The 18,921-nt window shown below is 40.6% G+C and overlaps 1 pseudogene; it reads left to right on the top strand.

Moving 5' to 3' along the window:
- Window positions 1-10,132: 10,132 nt before the first annotated feature.
- LOC148540892 (uncharacterized) lies at window positions 10,133-11,516 on the top strand (annotated as a pseudogene).
- Window positions 11,517-18,921: the final 7,405 nt, after the last annotated feature.

The raw sequence follows: 18,921 nt of genomic DNA, 5'->3' as shown, positions 1-18,921 counted from the left end.
GGGGCTGAGGACTAAAGATGGCTGACTACAGACACCATCCCTCCTACCCCTGAGGCATCTACAGTACTGTGATCAAGACCTGCCTTCATCATCAGTGGTGGTAAGTCATAGTGTATGAGGTCAGTACTGGTGGTGAGAAGGTGGAGCCCCTAGAGACATCAGTGTACTGGGCCCCGAGATTTCTGTTGCCGGCCTCTTAATGGGGGCTGTCATTTAAGATAGCAGGGTGGGTTCCAATGGACAGATGTCTACCTCATTGCTGTATGGGAAATGCGCAAAATTAATTATAGTGAGTATTAATTATAAAGCTATTAAAAGGGGGAGAACCATATTAAGATGTCTGCATTCTTCATTTTACTTATACAATGGACCCCGGACCCACCTGTTAATAACACATAAAGACAAATCTAGATAGCACAGCAAGTAGTTAATGTATTTGGTAAATATAAATAAAAATAAGTTTTATGTCAAAATACCCTACATTTAATATTTTTTACTAGTTTTTCAAATGTCTCAGTGATGTCTAGAGCTCTCAGGGATTTCGTAGGCTGCATTGTCATGAACAGTGTTTAAACTCACAAAACTGTTGCTTCAACTTTTTGTAGGTGACAGGTCCACATTAAATTGCTGTGCACAGCTTGTGCCTGCCTTGGATTAGACAATGATAAACTGTTATCAGAGCTACACAGCTAGAATAAATCCCACTTCCAGGCAGCTGATACCTGCATTTCAATTCAAAGAGCAGCTAATAATGGGTTGAGGCTCCGAGCCAAATAAATATAAACTAAAAGCCTTTTAGAAAATGCATATAGTCATTTATTCTATTATAGACACACATTTTTCATCATGGGAAAATAATTTACCCACCTCTCCAGGGACCTTACAAACACTAATGTTCTTTTAATTAAATCTTAACATTTTCCTACCATTTGCCTGACCTCATTAGTTTGCTGAATGCAAACTGGTGTACATCTGATGTCTCAACTCCAAACATTTGTTGATTTCTCAAACTCCCCTATTACCCCCCAAAGGCATGACAAATATTAATGGAAGCCTTTTCCCCCCAAAGGTATGACAATGGTTATTGGAGGCATTTTGGAAAACCAAATAGTCTCTCTTTTAGATCTTATCGCTGAAAAGGAAATGACAATCATCCATTTGCTCACAAACACTGGAAAATAACCAAAAATGGTTGTTCAGACAAATTGGTTAAAACACGCAAATTTAACCAATTTGAACAATTTTTTTTGTCCTTTATTCAGTGTTTAAAACCATATGATCGACTGTCATTTGCTCCCATACATTACCAGGTTTTCATTCCAACCAACCAGATTGGACAGATATCTGACAGAAAATTGTATAGTAGATGCCCAGCTTTACTTCACGTGGAATTATGCTGACCCTGTCACAATATATATATATATATATATATATATATATATATATATATATATATATACATAGAGCGGGTGAAATAAGTATTGAACACGTCAACATTTTTCTCAGTAAATATATTTGTAATGGGGCTATTGTAATGAAATTTTCACCAAATGTCAGCAACAACCCATGCAATCCACACATGCAAAGAAATCAAACCATAGATGTCCATAAATTAAGTTATGTGTAATAATGTGAAATAACACAGTGAAAAAGTATTGAACACATGAAGACAGGGAGGTGCAAAAGGGCATGGAAAGCCAAGACACCAGCTGAAATCTATCAGTAATTAGAAAGCAATTCTGCCCCTTGTCAGTGCAAATTAATATATGGTTCAGTCCCAATTGATGACCTATAAAAAGGTGTCTCATTACCAAGGTGTCACACAAGAAACATCTCATGATAGGTAAAAGCAAAGAGCTCTCTCAAGACCTTCGCAACATTATTGTTGCAAAACATACTGATGGCATTGGTTACAGAAGGATTTCTAACTTCTAAATGTTCCAGTGAGCACTGTTGGGGCCATAATCTGGAAGTGGAAAGAACATTATTTCACCATAAACCGGCCACGATCAGGTGTTCTTCGCAAAATTTCTAACAGAGGAGTGAAAAGAATTATCAGAAGAGTTGTTCAAGAGCCAATTACCACTTGTGAAGAGCTTCAGAAAGACCTGGAAGTAGCAGGTACTTATGGTTTTCTTTGAAGTAATGCACTCAACCGCCAACCGCCTGTTTGCACGCTCACCACGCAAGGCTCCATTGCTGAAGAAAAAGCATGTTGAAGCTCGTTTAAAGTTTGCTGCACAACATTTGGACAAGCCTGTGAAATACTGGGAGAATATAGTCTGGTCAGATGAGACCAAAATGTAACTCTTTAGATCAGGGGTTCCCAACCACGGTCCTCAAGGCACACTAACAGTTCAGGTTTTAAGGATAGCCATAGTTGAGCACAGGTGTCTTAATTAGTATATTAGTTATTTTGATTTAACCATCTGTACTTAAGCATGGATACCACTAAAACCAGGACTGTTAGTGTGCCTTGAGGACCGAGGTTGGGAATCATTGCTTTAGATACCATAATACACACCATGTTTGGAGGAAAAATGGCACTGCACATCACCCCAAAAGCACCATACCAACAGTGAAGTTTGGAGGTGGGGCTGTTTTTCAGCATACGGTACTGACATACCTCATATGATTGAAGGAAGGATGAATGGAAAAATGTACCGAGACATTCTTGATAAAAATCTGCTGCCATCTACCAGAATGCTGAAGATGAAACAAGGGTGGACATTTCAGCAAGACAATGATCCCAAACACACAGCCAAGGACACTCTGAATTGGTTTCAGAGAAAGCAAATAAAGCTACTAGAATGGCCCAGCCATTCACCTGACTTGAATCCAATTGAAAATCTATGGTAAGAACTAAAGATCAGAGGGCCTGATTCAGAGCCGCTCATAAGCGGTCGCTCGTTCGCTCCGAGCGATGTTCGCACATCTGCGCATGCGTATGGGTCGTAATGCGCATGCGCCAACCAGTCAGTGCGGTCGGAAATCGAGCGCTCGCAAAATAGCGAGTGCCTGCTAATTTGAGTGACAGGATGAGGCGTTTGTGGGTGGTAACAGGGGAAGGTGCTTGAAAACGGGGAGTGGAGATACGAACGCAGGCGTGCCAAACGGTCAAAACGGGCGTTTTAAGGGTGTGTATAATTAACAAAGCAGTGTCATCGACCACGTCACTTGCTTGTTTTTTAGCCTGATCTGTTCGCATGATTGCGGTAGGAAAATCCTACCACAAGCACTGCGAGCAGTTCAGATGCCTTTCGATGTACTCGATTAATCTAATAAATAGCGGAGATGACGTAGGATGCGAGCGGCCAGGGGGCGTCTTTACAAAATATCGAGCGCATGTTTCGTTCGCTCGCTCAGACATAGAGGCGTCAACAGACCGCAAAGAGCGAGCGCTCAATTTAAATAGCCGGCCCCTTTTTCTGAACGAGCAAGCGCAAATAGCGTCCTGCTCTGAATCAGGCCCAGAGTTCATAGAAGAGGCCCACGGAACCTTCAAGATTTGAAGACTGTTTGTGTGGAAGAGTCGGCCAAAATCACACCTAAGCAATGCGTGCAACTAGTTTCTCCATACAGGAGGCGTCTTGAAGCTGTCATTACTAACAAAGGCTTCTGTACGAAGTATTAAATACATTTCAGTAAGCATGTTCAATACTTTTTACCTGTGTCATTTCGCATTATTACACATAACTTAATTTATGGACATCTATGGTTTGATTTCTTTGCATGTGTGGATTGCATGGGTTGTTGTTGACATATGGTGAAAATATCATTACAATAGCCCCATTACAAATATATTTACTGAGAAAAATGTTGAAGTGTTCAATACTTATTTTACCCGCTGTATATATTTATTGCTGTATATGCACATACATACAGTACATATGTATACATTACATACATATATAAATATACATATATATATATATATATATATACACACACATATATATATATATATATATGTATATATACTGTATATACCCCAAGTCAGTGCACAGTTGGTGACAATCCCTCTCCCAGCTAATACCTTCAGTGAGAAGGGACTCCCTCGTCCTGGCTGCCACCTTCTTCCTTGATGCAGCTAATGTTGCTGCTGAAAATGTTGCCTGGTCCGGTCTCTGAAGGCTGGGTGCTGGGCGGCTAATATGTATTATGGAGGCAGAGACATGAGTTGTCACTCATGTCTCTGCTCCGCAAAGGCACATGGGAGGAGTGGCCGCAGCTGGGCATGCGCGGTATGCCTTCCCGTGGCCATCTTGTCTCCTCCTGTAGCCAGAATGATCTGTGCAGAAGCTCATTCTTTCCTGGCTCACGGTCTGTCACCTGACTGCTGCGCTGTCCGATTGGAGCTGAGCTCCGATCGCGGCACGGGAGGGGGCAGCAGCCAGTGGGGGATAGGGGGCAGCTCCGATAGCAGCGGAGGAGAGGGCAGCGGCCTGCGGGGGGATAGGGTGGCAGCTAGATCATGGCAGTGGTGGGCGAGGGGGCAGCAGCATAGCCCTGGAATGCCCCCTAGGCATTCCAGCCGCCCTAGGCATGTGCTTATAATGCCTATTCCTAGGGCAGGCTCTGCTGATTGGTTGTGATGGGCAACATCTCCACTTCTAAAAACCCATACTTTAGTAAATATATCCCCCATTGATGTAAAGTGAAAGTATAAGGTTGGTGGATGCAGACCAGCAAGAGCAACAGAGGGAAGGTCTAATGTATAGCAAAGTAGTTGGGATAAGTAAATTCTCTGAGAAACAAATTTCCATTAAATGTGACGGTGAAAGTACTGCTATTTTCTTCATGCCACTGGGACAGTCAATCCATATATATGCGGTGTATTCATTCTCCTGCTTTCCTTTTGCTCTCCAACAGGAAGCTAGGAACAGCTGCAACTGCTGTAACATCAAAAAAGCATGTACTCTAAGAGTTATACATGGAAGGTTCAGTTATTTTTATTATGCCAGGAGGGATTTCAATATACTCCCTGGCATTAAACTAGCAAGTGGTGTGAAGAAAACCACGTATTATGCAACAGCACAGACGGTGTAATGGATAGCGTTACTTCCTCACAGCAATGAGATCATGGGTTCAATTCCCACCATGGCCCTAACCGTGTGGAGTTTGTATATTCTCTGTGCTTGCGTGGGTTTTCCCCGAGTGCTATACTGATAGGTTAATTGGCTCCCAAAAAAAATTAACCCGTGTGTGTGTGCGCATGTGGTAGGGAATATAGATTGTAAGCTTACAATTTCGAATAGGGTTTCCTGTTGCACCAGATACCACATATGCCTATATGAATCAATATCGTAAACCCCACATAGATCACTATCTCTCGTTTGGAAAAAGTGGGGGTGCTACCATGGACAATATGTAATACCACAGACTAATACAAAGAAGAAGGAAATGTCCATTGCGGTGCACTAATCAAAAAAATATCACATAAAACATAACTTTTATTAGTTTATAAATAATCTAAGGACTAAACAGCGAAATATTTAAAAAGGGGATAGTGATGTGTGTAATATGAATGAGTGTATTAATAAAAAGACGTGCGCTCCTATTACACTATGTATCCTGATGTCAGTCTCATTTGACTGGTTAGCATGTGTAGTCCAGGATAGGTAAAGACCTTATCATCTTGTTACTAAGATCCATGTATGGGAGTATTATATAGTCTATATCATGTAGGTTGAGGTTTGCATAATACATGGGACCTTATTCCCTTACAGATATATAATAGGGTGTCTATATCCCAATGGAGACTGAATTGTTCCCTCTATTATAGGTAGAGTGATACTGTCCTCTAATACCGTAGCCCACGCTACCTAAATTATATCTTAAATTGAAGCGTGTGAGGATTGCAATTTCACTGTTCCAAATGATGATAAATGGAGGGTAACTCTCCTATTGATATTTATTAATAAATTATCACCCAATTCTTATACAGTGTTTATAAGTCTTCCACTGTTTGAAGTGTTACTTCACATATGTACATAAGTGTGGTGTTTTTATACTTCTGATATTAACACTTGGTTATCTCTGCACATTGGTGATGTGATTCTTCTCTTTATCCTTCACTCTTACAGTGACAAGCTTTAATGCTTGTATCCTAAATATTCAGCCACATTTAATATCTTTTGGCTCTCAATATACATATATATCTCCCACATCGATTTATTTAACTATATTCAGTATGTTTCATATCATACATATTTCCATCAATCTATATGCAAGTGTTGCTGGGAAATATTTTATGCAGATAGTGAATGTCTGTGACTCTCACATCCTGCTGTCTTCACATATCTCTCTGTGCTTAAGTGCATGTCCGGGGGGATCCCTCCGTGACACAGCACCACACCAAGCCAATGTGTCATCAGCAATCAGAGCATTCCATCATATAGGCACATTTTATTCATTTTTTATGCCTCTGACTCAAACAGATTCCACAGCAGTACCCTCTTGCTCCTGTGTAATATACAGAGCTATTTTAGCTAACAAACAGTCTCATGCAGGTTGCGCTACTGCATGTACACATTATCTCGGTTAAATACACATTTCAGGACTTGCAGCATTCACTAGCAGAGTATCTCAATAGGACATAGTGATGTAAGGAGCGCCGCTAACTGACGCAGCGTTTCGCTAGGTAGCTTTATCAAGGTAAGCCGAGCCGCTTACCGGAAGTGTCTTAAATACCCTTCCGAGTTCCACATATCCAATCCAAGGCTCCTTAGACTGTGCTTCTCCAATCCTCCATATCTCCTAGTACCTCCCCTCTTCTATTAGATTGACAGACTCACTCCATTTCAGTGAATATTAATGAGTCTTATCCACGTATTTCAGACCAAAATAATCAAACCCTAATTGTTCAGTTCTTACATTTTCCAATATCATTGTATTTGTGTTTAAAGAGGTTATCTCCATATGTATTATAACATTGAGTATCTCCAAATCCTAATTATCTGTCATGGATATCTCCGTTATCAAACAAAAAGGGAAACATTAAGTATGTCGAGTCTATCTCAGTATAGGGTCCATTCAGGTTGGTAAGATGATTGTAGATACATAGATTTCATCATTCTCATAAGGTTTAAAAATAAATGGTATATTAAGGATTATATTACTTGCAATACAACAGCAGTAATCTATAATCTGCAATGCCCATGTCATAAAAGCTATATCGGAAAGACTAAAAGACCTTTCAAAAAGAGGATATTTGAACATCTAAATAGTATTAAAAATGCAGGAAGAGACCGTGGAATGTTTAAACCTTTGACCCCAATAGCAAAACATTTCCTAAAATATCATGGGGGGAACCCCAGTGGATTAAGAGCATATGGAATGAAGAAAATCAATTTGAATATTAGAGGAGGTGATGTGGATAGGGAATTATTGAAACAAGAAACTTGTCTGATTTTTCTTATGAATACACTAAATCCTATGGGCTTGAATGAAGAGAATAGCTATATACCTTTCCTGGGGGAATAAAATATAGAAAGGATACCTGAATGTCATTAGTAACGAGGTATTAGCAAGAATAATGATGGAATCAACCAATTGAAATAATTGATTCATGGAATCAAAATATGCAATAATGAGACCAATGAGATTACATTTTTAGATTTAAGAGTATATTAACGTCACTAGATATATGAGGAACTTAAGTTTTAAGATTCATGATTTTCCTCTCTTATAAACACTATGCACTTTTTGGTAAACTATTAATTTGGAGGTTTTTTTATTGTTATTTTTTCACATTTTATTTATTGATTTGGGGTTCTACACATTTTCACACTTTTAAGTTTTAGAGATGAGTACATTTAAGATAGGTATTTCTCAAAAAATATTTTTGACACTTTAATGGTAATATGCAGCATGGATATGTATGTGTGCATGCTTGTACTTATATAGGTATGCACTTATGTGTATCCACAAATATATGTGGAATGGGTTGACACATGTATATATGGACACCAATAATTTATATACAGTGATGTGGATGGATATAATAATTTAAAATCACAAATTGAGAATAATAATCACCTTATGAAATTTTATTGATTATTTATATTGAGTAATACATATATGTATGAAATTTGAACATAAATAGTTTATTATATTGAAATATTGGGATAGGAATTGTATTATTTAATTATTAATTATTTATCACATTATTGAGATATCAAATTGGAATGTTATGATATGATAAAGCATTACCATATGAAGTAGGAAAGAAGTTGGAAAACTCCCAAATCTCATCATTTAAAATTCTTGCATCATAATAGGAATAGATGTACAATAAATTCCCTTATGAGAATGATGAAATCCATGTATCTACAATCATCTTACCAACCTGAATGGACCCTATACTGAGATAGACTCGACATACTTAATGTTTCCCTTTTTGTTTGATAACAGAGATATCCATGACAGATAATTAGGATTTGGAGATACTCAATGTTATAATACATATGGAGATGACCTCTTTAAACACAAATACAATGATATTGGAAAATGTAAGAACTGAACAATTAGGGTTTGATTATTTTGGTCTGAAATACGTGGATAAGACTCATTAATATTCACTGAAATGGAGTGAGTCTGTCAATCTAATAGAAGAGGGGAGGTACTAGGAGATATGGAGCTATTGGATTGGAGAAGCACAGTCTAAGGAGCCTTGGATTGTATATGTGGAACTCGGAAGGGTATTTAAGACACTTCCGGTAAGCGGCTCGGCTTACCTTGATAAAGCTACCTAGCGAAACGCTGCATCGGTTAGCGGCGCTCCTTACATCACTATGTCCTATTGAGATACTCTGCTAGTGAATGCTGCAAGACCTGAAATGTGTATTTAACTGAGATATATGTGTACATGCAGCAGCGCAACCTGCATGAGACTGTTTGTTAGCTAAAATAGCTGTGTATATTACACAGGAGCAAGAGGGTACTGCTGTGGAATCTGTTTGAGTCAGAGGCATAAAAAATGAATAAAATGTGCCTATATGATGGAATGCTCTGATTGCTGATGACACATTGGCTTGGTGTGGTGCTGTGTCACGGAGGGACCCCCCGGACATGCACTTAAGCACAGAGAGATATGTGAACACAGCAGGATAGTGAGAGTCACAGACATTCACTATCTGCATAAAATATCTCCCAGCAACACTTGCATATAGATTGATGGAAATATGTATGATATGAAACATACTGAATATAGTTAAATTACTCGATGTGGGAGATATATATGTATATTGAGAGCCAAAAGATATTAAATGTGGCTGAATATTTAGGATACAAGCATTAAAGCTTGTCACTGTAAGAGTGAAGGATAAAGAGAAGAATCACATCACCAATGTGCAGAGATAACCAAGTGTTAATATCAGAAGTATAAAAACACCACACATATGTACATATGTGAAGTAACACTTCAAACAGTGGAAGACTTATAAACACTGTATAAGAATTGGGTGATAAATCATTAATAACTATCAATAGGAGAGTTACTCTCCATTTATCATCATTTGGAACAGTGAAATTGCAATCCTCACACGCTTCAATTTATGATATAATTTAGGTAGCGTGGGCTACGGTATTAGAGGACAGTATCACTCTATCTATAATAGAGGGAACAATTCAGTCTCCATTGGGATATAGACACCCTATTATATATCTGTAAGGGAATAAGGTCCCATGTATTATGCAAACCTCAACCTACATGATATAGACTATATAATACTCCCATACATGGATCTTAGTAACAAGATGATAAGGTCTTTACCTATCCTGGACTACACAGTCAAATGAGACTGACATCAGGATACATAGTGTAATAGGAGCGCACGTCTTTTTATTAATACACTCATTCATATTACACACATCACTATCCCCTTTTTAAATATTTCACTGTTTAGTCCTTAGATTATTTATAAACTAATAAAAGTTATGTTTTATGTGATATTTTTTTGATTAGTGCACCGCAATGGACATTTCCTTCTTCTTTGTATTAGTCTATGGTATTACATATTGTCCGTGGTAGCGGCTGGAAGACTGACCCCTTTCCTATCCTATTCTATCTGGGGTCAGACAAGGCTGCCCTCTTTCACCTCTTCTTTTTGTTTGTGTTATAGAGCTCCTGGCTGTATGCATCAGACGGAAACCAGAGATCAGAGGGGTCATCGCACCGGGTCCTGACCGTAAAGAGGCCAAGTGTTCGCTGTACATGGATGACGTCACTGTCTTCTGCGCTGACCAGAGTTCGGTGACAGCACTCGTCCAGACCTGCGAGAGCTTCGGCCGAGCTTCAGGGGCAAAGGTCAACTGCGGGAAGACAGAGGCTATGCTGTTCGGGCAGTGGCACCTGTCATCCTCCGCTCCATTCCCCTTTGCTGTCAAGCCGGACTTCATCAGAATTCTGGGAGTCTGGCTTGGCGGTGAGGGTGCAGCCCTGAAGTGCTGGGACGAAAGACTTGCCACTGTAAGGCAAAAAATTGGACTGTGGAGCCTCAGAGACCTTACCATCGAAGGAAAAGCACTTTGTGCTGCGCAGCGAGATCCTTCCCATTCTGTAGTACACAGCGCAGGCCTGGCCACCTCTGGTCACGGTCTGCAGGGCCATCACAAGGGCAGTGTTTCACTTCATCTGGGGCTCCAAGATGGACAGAGTTAAGCGGACAGTTATGTACAAGGAGCCCCTCAAAGGTGGAAAGGGAATACCTGAGATCCCCACCATGCTGCGAGCCTTCTTTGTGTGCAACTGTATCCGCAGGACTTTGTGTGAGACTGATAATGACTCTGCAGGAAACTCCATGTCTCACTTCTTCCTCCTACCCCTTTGGAGGGCCCTAGGCTGGGCTAAGTGGGACAGCTCCATTCCTTACAACTGGAACGCTCCCTGGTTCTACCTGGATGTGTCCAAGTTTGTGAGGGAGCACCAACTGGAGGGAGTTAAACCTGACTTGTGGAAACCAAAGACTATCCACAAGCTCATCAGAGCAAAAGACATTATGGAGCCTATTCCAGGGCTCCCTTCAGCAACTACCAAGCAGGTATGGGAAAATGTGGCCTCCAAAAGGCTCACAAAAAGACACAAGGACATGTCATGGATGGCAATCCAAGGGGGTCTGCCCCTAAGGACATTCATGCACTCCCGTAACCTGTGCAGGTACAGACATTGCCCCTGGTGCATCTCTCATGAGGAAACATCTATGCACTTGTTTTGGGAATGTACTTATGCACAGTTGTTGTTAGATGCCCTGGAACAAGAACTCAGAGACTGTGTGCCAAGGAGCAACCTTTCGTACCACTCGGTACTTTATGGACTGTTTCCGGGCACCCACACTTATGGGGCAATCCAGGAGGCCTGGCGCCTTATGAACTGTGTTAGGGACGCTTTGTGGCTTGCCAGGAATCGCCTCATTCTGCGGAGGGAGAGGATGTCTATCCAGGACTGTCGCAGGCTGATTCACAGCCTGCTAAGAGACTATTCCATCATGGAGAGCCCTGAGGAAGAAGATGATTAAACCCCCCTTCTTCTGCCCCCTCCCCCCATGCTTGACTGTCCAACAAGGACTGGGACAGTGGCCCCTTCCCCCATTTTTCACAGAGACTGATGTTTTGTTGATATGTCTTTCTATTTATTTACCCTTCCCATATATGTGTCTGTCTTTCAATAAAAACTTCAGTTCTGTGATTCCCCCTCCCCTCCCCTCTACCCTCCACACCCATAGACCTTGTTGATTGTTGCTTTTGTTTAAGTACTGAATGAATAGTGCAAAGCATTATGTATAGTATAGGATGTCTTGTGCTATATGTTTTGCAATGCATTATATAGTATGTTTGATAATGTTTGATAGTGTATTGGGTTTAGGCTGTGCTGCGACACAGTACACTTGTATGTATGGTTTATGTATGTTTTTTGCTATCTTTATGTTAATAAAGAATGCTTTTTTCAATAAAAAAAACACTTCAAACAGTGGAAGACTTATAAACACTGTATAAGAATTGGGTGATAATTTATTAATAAATATCAATAGGAGAGTTACCCTCCATTTATCATCATTTGGAACAGTGAAATAGCAATCCTCACACGCTTCAATTTATGATATAATTTAGGTAGCGTGGGCTACGGTATTAGAGAACAGTATCATTCTACCTATAATAGAGGGAACAATTCAGTCTCCATTGGGATATAGACACCCTATTATATATCTGTAAGGGAAAAAGGTCCCATGTAGTATGCAAACCTCAACCTACATGATATAGACTATATAATACTCCCATACATGGATCTTAGTAACAAGATGATAAGGTCTTTACCTATCCTGGACTACACATGCTAACCAGTCAAATGATGCTGACATCAGGATACATAGTGTAATAGGAGCGCACGTCTTTTTATTAATACACTCATTCATATTACATCACATTCATAGTGATTACATCACTATCCCCTTTTTAAATATTTCGCTTTTTAGTCCTTAGATTATTTATAAACTAATAAAAGTTATGTTTTATGTGATATTTTTTTGATTAGTGCACCGCAATGGACATTTCCTTCTTCTTTGTATTAGTCTGTGGTATTACATATTGTCCGTGGTAGCACCCCCACTTTTTCCGAACGAGAGATAGTGATCTATGTGGGGTTTACGATATTGATGCATATAGGCATATGTGGTATCTGGTGCAACAGGAAACCCTATTCGAAATTGTATTGTTCCTTTATGTGAGTTTATCTCACTCTTTCTCCAGATAGCACAGATATTCAGCCCGTATATATATATATATATATATATATATATATCAATCCAATGGGGAATAGACAGGCACTAAGAGGCACGATTGAAGATGCTCAAAATAGTGTATTAACGTCTACGTTTCAGGGCACCAGCCCCTTCGTCAGGACACACTAAATAACATACAACACGAAGTGAACATTTAACAGCAATAAATACCTGAGAGAGAGAAGTAGCAGCGAACCACATCCAGCCGAGTGCAGCCCTGCTTCCACGCGACACACACTTCCGGGCCCCGCCGGTGGGCATTCCCTAGCAACCACACATAGCTTGCGTTCCACCCAGATAGACACGCACGTCAGCACAGAGAGAGCCAACCCAGGAAGCGGCCAGAAAACATGTACCAGCAGCCCATCGGATCCACCCCCAGCGGCCAACTCAGTGCAAGTCACCCTGACAGGTCCCACGCAGTATGTGTAACCAAGCAACAATACTCACCGTGGTCCAACATGGAAGGGTGTCCCGTGTAATGCCGCATACGCCAGACTGGCAGGTATAGCCACAGAAACATTACACATATAATGAAAAATACACACAAAAAAGGAGTCGCACATAAATGTACACATACAGTTATAACCAAATCGAAACCAAAAAAAATTATATATCTAGTTATCAGAAATCATGAATACATAATATTTCTATAAGCAATTCCAGTTTATCTTCTCATTCAAGCCTTTAGGAGAGACACAGTCCAACCTAAAGATCCAACATGCTTCAAGTAGAAGAAGGGCCTTGGCACGATTACCTCCTCTCGGGGAAGCAGGAATATGATCTATGATCTTGTACTTAAGTGATGAGAGGGGATGCCCAAAAGATTTAAAGTGCTTAGCCACGGGCTGATCTATTTCTCTACCTGAAATAGGTAAGTTAATTGCTTACCTATGTAAGACCATTCTTTCACGAAATTTCCGTGTCGTTTGACCTACATAATGCAGGCCACACGGACACCAAATAATGTACACCACAAAGGAGGAAGTACAAGTAAGTACATAACGAATAGAATAAGTTTTATCTAGATAAGGGTGTTTAAAAAACTTATCTGCAACTAGATAACGACAAGTGGTACAGTTGTGGCAGCTATAACAACCTGGAGGCTTAGTATAAACATTAGGAGGTATTGGAATACCTCTCCCTGTGATGTCAGTAATCATCAGGCGATCCTTTAGATTCCGCCCTCTGCGAAAAGCCGCAACAGGTCACAAATTGTTAAAAGCTGGAAGGTCAGGGTCAGATCTCACAATGGGCCATAATGCCTTGGTCTCATGTCTGATGACAGGACTAGCGACCGTAAAACTACTGGACCAAGGGATAATATTATCATGATCCCTACTTGTAGATTGTAACAATTGAGATCGTGACATCATCATAACCTTGTTTTTCTGCTCTAATAGATCATGAAGTACATACCCTCTATCCACAAATTTTTCAATTAATTCATCTAAACGGGCCGAGGTCTTAGTACTATCACTGATAATACGCGCTATTCTCATTATTTGAGAGAGCGGTAAACATTTTTTAAGAGCAGGAGGATGGTGACTACTATGCATCAGGAAAGAATTTTTCTCTACATCTTTGCAGAACACATCAATCATAATGGCCCCATTTTCAAGATAAATATGCACGTCTAGAAAAGATATAGATTCATTACTACATGCATAAGTAAACTTAATAGTAGATTTAAGAGCATTAATTTCTGCAATCAGAGACTCAAATCTTTCCAGGCCCCCAGTCCACAACATAAATACATCGTCTATGAATCTAGTATACAAATAAATGTATTGTTTAACCTCCGGACGATTCAGAAATATGTTATCTTCTTGTTCGAACATATATATGTTCGCATATGACGGTGCCACCGCTGACCCCATAGCGCAGCCGCACAGTTGGAGAAAATAGCGACCGTCATATAAAAAGTAGTTCCTAGATAACGTAAGTTCAATGAGAGACATAAACAGATCTATATCAAACATCATACGATCCGAGTGTTTGGTCAAAAAAAGGCCTCATTGCTGCCAAACCCCCAGAATGGGGGATTGAGGTGTACAGGCTGCAAACATCCAAACAGCATAAGAGAGTCCCCTCCGGCACATGTTTAAGGTCCATCAGAAGTTTAAGGAAACTAGTCGTATCCTTCAAAAATGATATCTGTAATGGTAGTAATGGCTGTAACATAAAGTCAAGAAATTGAGCCACGGGCTGATATAATGATTCACAGGCGGAGATAATAGGTCTCCCGGGTGGCTTAGTCTTATCCTTATGTAACTTCGGCAGTGTGTATAACACAGGTACCTTCGGATAGTCACTGAATAGCCTAACGGCTAATTTAGATGGTATTTTATTATCCGCCACAGCTGTGTCAAGAATATTCTTCAGCTCCAGTTGGTATTGTTTAGTAGGATCAGATCGTAATGCCTTATAGACTTCTGAATCCGCTAGTTGCCTCTCAACTTTGAGGCGATAGTCCTGTATATCTTGAATAACAATGGCCCCGCCTTTGTCGGCGGGCCTAATAATAATATCATGATACGAACCCAACTGTTGTAATGCTAGTGATTCTGCCCTTGAGAGATTCTTTTGGACCTTACCAGGTGCAGCAGTAAATCTAGTGACAGCAATCTACTGAAAGTCCTAAGGGAGGAGTTAGTAGAGATAGGGTCAAAAGTAGACCCTGAACCCTGTTTGAGAAAAAGATCTATCATAGTTGAATCGGGCACTACAGGTTTATGTTGATAGTGCTCCTTCAGACGTAGGTTCCTAGAAAATCGATGCTAATCTCTTTTCCATGTAAAGTCATCATGAAAATTAGTGGGTACGAATGAAAGTCCTATATTAAGGACCTGCATCTCTACCTCACTAAGGATCCTTTTAGAGAGGTTGACAATCACTGCTTCTTTCTGGAGGGATTTTTTCTGTTGCCCCCTCTGGTTTTGCCTGCCCCTACGGGTGGCCGTTCTTCTAAACCACTGTTGATCTGTGGGGCATTCTGGCCTAAATGGGCACTTGATACAGGAGTAGCATCATCGGATTCAGACATCAAGAATTCGCTATCACTATTGCTCATGGCTGTATGATCACGATCTCTATTCTTTGGATTCCTGGATTGCCATGGTCTCCTTTTACGCATTTGGAAGTGGCCTCGGTTTGGTATACTTTCACCTCCCAACCATCTGTATACACGGTTTTCCTCGTAGTCAAGCTCCACAGTATATTTCTTATTTTTCTTAAATCGAATGAGATCATTTCTATATTTGTCACACTGTTGTTGTAATTTAATCACCAGATGCTTATTTACTTCATCCTCCAGTATTAGCTTATGATCCCTTTCAAAGGTTGTAATTTTACTTCTAGTTTTAGTTAATTCATGACTGGCTTCATCGATAACAAGGACCATTAAATCGAAGGCACACTTGTTAAGAATGCCTACCCACTTCCTCACAAAATCAGGATTATGTCTTCCAATAGTCGGCACATTTTTAATCCTGAAACCGCGTGGAATCTTCCTTTCGCGGACATAGTCTGATAGAGAAATTCCATGCAATAAATAATCAGTCTCTCAATGCTTAAGCTTGAACAATTGATGATAGATATCCTCCAAATTAATTTTGGGGTCCGATGGTATAGCGATTTCTTTAAATAAAATCCCTTCGATTTCGGTATTGGAGAAACTGAAGATCTCACCCATGGGAACATTAAAGCTACTACAGCCTGCTGTGTCCTGCAGGTCTGAAGACTCCACATTTACATCCATGGTAGAAAATCACAATACTATCAGCAGTAACTCTGACATTCAGTTAGAGTCACCAAAATAAACAGATATCCAGTGTCAGTAAAAAATGTTCATACAGGAAAGTATCAATAACAGTCTAGCAAATCAGGTGCCTTGCAACAAGCACTGTAAAATACAGCACAACACAATAGAATCCCAAAACTGCCGGCACTCAGGGAGTTAGATCATCTGGCCTCGGTGTCCAATGTCAAAAGATATATTTCAATCCAATGGGGAATAGACAGGCATTCAGAAGCACGATTGAAGATGCTCAAAATAGTGTATTAACGTCTACGTTTCAGGGCACCAGCCCCTTCGTCAGGACACACTAAATAACATACAACACGAAGTGAACATTTAACAGCAATAAATACCTGAGAGAGAGAAGTAGCAGCGAACCACATCCAGCCGAGTGCAGCCCTGCTTCCACGCGACACACACTTCCGGGCCCCGCCGGTGGGCGTTCCCTAGCAACCACACATAGCTTGCATTCCAGCCAGATAGACACACACGACAGCACAGAGAGAGCCAACCCAGCAAGCGGCCAGAAAACATGTACCAGCAGCCCATCGGATCCACCCCCAGCAGCAAACTAAGTGCAAGTCACCCTGACAGGTCCCACACAGTATGTGTACATCTATGTGCGACTCCTTTTTTGTGTGTATTTTTCATTATATGTGTAATGTTTCTGTGGCTATACCTGCCAGTCTGGCGTATGCGGCATTACACGGGACAACCTTCCATGTTGGACCGTGGTGAGTATTGTTGCTTGGTTACACATACTGCGTGGGACCTGTCAGGGTGACTTGCACTGAGTTGGCCGCTGGGGGCGGATCCGATGGGCTGCTGGTACATGTTTTCTGGCCGCTTGCTGGGTTGGCTCTCTCTGTGCTGACGTGTGTGTCTATCTGGCTGGAATGCAAGCTATGTGTGGTTGCTAGGGAACGCCCACCGGCGGGGCCCGGAAGTGTGTGTCGCGTGGAAGCAGGGCTGCACTCGGCTGGATGTGGTTCACTGCTACTTCTCTCTCTCAGGTATTTATTGATGCTAAATGTTCACTTCGTGTTGTATGTTATTTAGTGTGTCCTGACGAAGAGGCTGGTGCCCTGAAACGTAGACGTTAATACACTATTTTGAGCATCTTCAATCGTGCCTCTGAGTGCCTGTCTATTCCCCATTGGATTGATATATATCTTTTGACATTGGACACCGAGGCCAGATGATCTAACTCCCTGAGTGCAGGCAGATTTGGGATTCTATTGTGTTGTGCTGTATTTTACAGCGCTTGTTGCAAGGCACCTGATTTGTTAGACTGTTATTGACACTTTCCTGTATGAACATTTTTTACTGACACTGGATATCTGTTTATTTTGGTGACTCTAACTGAATGTCAGAGTTACTGCTGATAGTATTGTGATTTTCTACCATGGATGTAAATGTGGAGTCTTCAGACCTGCAGGACACAGCAGGCTGTAGTAGCTTTAATGTTCCCATGGGTGAGATCTTCAGTTTCTCCAATACCGAAATCGAAGGGATTTTATTTAAAGAAATCGCTATACCATCGGACCCCAAAATTAATTTGGAGGATATCTATCATCAATTGTTCAAGCTTAAGCGTTGAGAGACTGATTATTTATTGCATGGAATTTCTCTATCAGACTATGTCCGCGAAAGGAAGATTCCACGCGGTTGCAGGATTAAAAATGTGCCGACTATTGGAAGACATAATCCTGATTTTGTGAGGAAGTGGGTAGGCATTCTTAACAAGTGTGCCTTCGATTTAATGGTCATGAATTAACTAAAACTAGAAGTAAAATTACAACCTTTGAAAGGGATCATAAGCTAATACTGGAGGATTAAGTAAATAAGCATCTGGTGAATAAATTACAACAACAGTGTGACAAATATAGAAATGATCTCATTCGATTTAAGAAAAATAAGAAATATACTGTGGAGCTTGACTACGAGGAAAACCGTGTATACAGATGGTTGGTAGGTGAAAGTATACCAAACCGAGGCCACTTCCAAATGCGTAAAAGGAGACCTTGGCAATCCAGGAATCCAAAGAATCGAGATCGTGATCATACAGCCATGAGCAATAGTGATAGCGAATTCTTGATGTCTGAATCCGATGATGCTACTCCAGTAAATTAAAACAAAAATTCGATCCTGCACCAGAGAGTGTGGAATATTCTATGAGCTCTATTACCATATATTATAATAGATATTATTTATATTCTGGTTATCCTATTTACAGAAATGTGTCAATGTAGGAAAAAATTGTTGTTGAAATTCATACAACACTTATAAATGTAATCCTTTAATAAGGCGGTGCCACCAATGCCTCTACTTATAACTAGTATTCAT

This window comes from Taudactylus pleione, unplaced genomic scaffold (assembly GCF_031769625.1).
Source record: "Taudactylus pleione unplaced genomic scaffold, aTauple2 ptg000016l, whole genome shotgun sequence".
NCBI lineage: Eukaryota > Metazoa > Chordata > Amphibia > Anura > Myobatrachidae > Taudactylus > Taudactylus pleione.
The sequence above is the reverse complement of the archived record's forward strand: the minus strand, read 5'-3'. Positions and strand labels throughout refer to the sequence as shown.